The 1859-nt window shown below is 37.2% G+C and overlaps 1 long non-coding RNA gene across 1 annotated transcript; it reads right to left on the reverse strand.

Moving 5' to 3' along the window:
- Positions 1-729: 729 nt before the first annotated feature.
- On the reverse strand, positions 730-1859 carry LOC129751842 (uncharacterized). The gene is made up of 3 exons (XR_008738804.1): positions 1599-1859; positions 1222-1529; positions 730-1162 (listed from the first exon to the last, which is right to left on the reverse strand). It is a non-coding gene; the product is annotated as an uncharacterized LOC129751842 (long non-coding RNA).

A 1859-nucleotide genomic window follows, 5' to 3' on the forward strand; every position in this document is an offset into this window, starting at 1 on the left:
TATTCGATGTTTGCCACCCACTTTTTCCCCTCTGTGTTGTTTTTTTTTTTCGTTTCAACTGCCCCGACTTTTAAACCTCCGGCTTGTTGGTCGCATGTCGCAGTACGCAGAACCAATCATGAAGTCTGCGACGCAATGAAAATTTGTCGATCTTAAGCGACCAACATGCCTCTCAACCGAAGATTTTTTTAAATAAGTGTGAGAGAAATGATCTTTTTTTCAGTTTTGGGCATCAAAAATAAAATTTTTGAGAAAATTTACTCTTTATTTAAAAATTAAGGTAAATGAGAAGTTATAAAAAAATCGCTCATTGCATAAGGAAAACAAAAATTCCCCTCATTCCAATCAAGCCGCCATCATGCAGGGCAGTTTTACCACAGTTCACAGTCTGTCAAATTCCAATGGTAGCGAATGGTTTGAACAAAGCCTGAAAAAGTGTTATGGAAGCAACTCTTCAACTCATCCCATTCACGCTCGAAATTCTTTAACCAATTATCGTTAAAAAGTAACCATTTTCACACCTTTCCGCGTTAAGTGATTTTTTGGTTTCTTCCATAGAAGTCATTTTTTGACTTCTCTTGAGAAGTGGAAATATGGTTACTTTTTAACCGCAAGAAATAATTGCGGAGAAGTTGAAAAATGGTCAATTTTGAACCGTAATTCGGAAAGCAGTTTGCAAATTCGTGAAATTTTCAAAATTGTAAATAAAATTCATGAAAAATACGAGATTTTAATTGTTTATTTTTTATGTGTGGTTAAAGTGTACGTACGGCTCTTTTTAATGTTAAAAAAATGTTCAAGATTGAAAATCATGATATAAAAATATATGAACATTCTAAGTATAATCGAAAACTGTTTCCGTCTTTTCTCCTATTTTTCGCCTTGAACAGTCCGTACTTGCTGTCCCGCTCCCGAACCGTGACAATATTTGGTTAGCACCAGATGAACTGTTCACGCTCGGCTTTCCGGTAATCGGCAATGTAGAACTTTGTGTTCCGACGCTCGAGCAGCGGCTAAAGTTTGCATCCTGATTTATGCTGGCCTTCGGTTTATGATGATGACCTCCTCCAACGCGAGCTTTTATATAGGCTTTTCTTCATTTTCGTCTGGTTTTCACTGGCGGATGTGGCCAAAATTATTGACCCAAATATATTCCGAAAGGCTAAAAAAAACAAAAATTATATAAACAAAATACTTGAAATCGAATACAAGAAAAATTACCAGGTCCTTTTTTCTGCTTCTTGTTGCCAAATGCTCCTGGAGGTTCTTATTGAGGCAGCTGCAGCACAAACTTTAAGTTGACCGCAATTCCAGCACGGTCTGAGGGTGGAGCTTTTCGGGCAGTCCGACCCGCCTCGTTTCAGCTCCATCCAAATGTTACGGATGTTATTCGACGGAATGATCGAGATGGCCAGTTTCTGTAACACTATAGATGCGCTTATTCCAGATGTAAGTGCTCCCGTGCTAGCCGTTGCCATTTTTTCCCTGGAACTGATTCCGGACTGTACCTGAGCCATCCAATCGGTGCGCTGCAAATTTAATTAATTTTATTTTGAGATTGTGATTTTATTGGACTAATTTTTTGACCAAGTAATTACCTTTTAGATTATCTCCACGGTCACCCGAATCACAGTAAAAGATTGATTCTTTTGTCTTTTCCAAAAACATATCCTTGCTTGCTCCTCACGCAAATTTTCAAAATGGCGAAGAAAAAATGCCAAGTTTTTCAACCGTTTTGTGGTTAATACGCGAGAACTACCAAAATGGTTAAATTTCTTCATAGAAAAATTCTTAAAAAATAACCATATTGAAAGTTTGTCATCAAAAACCATAAAATGGTTATTCTATAACCATAAATG

Source organism: Uranotaenia lowii, chromosome 1 (assembly GCF_029784155.1).
Source record: "Uranotaenia lowii strain MFRU-FL chromosome 1, ASM2978415v1, whole genome shotgun sequence".
NCBI classification, from domain to species: Eukaryota; Metazoa; Arthropoda; class Insecta; order Diptera; family Culicidae; genus Uranotaenia; species Uranotaenia lowii.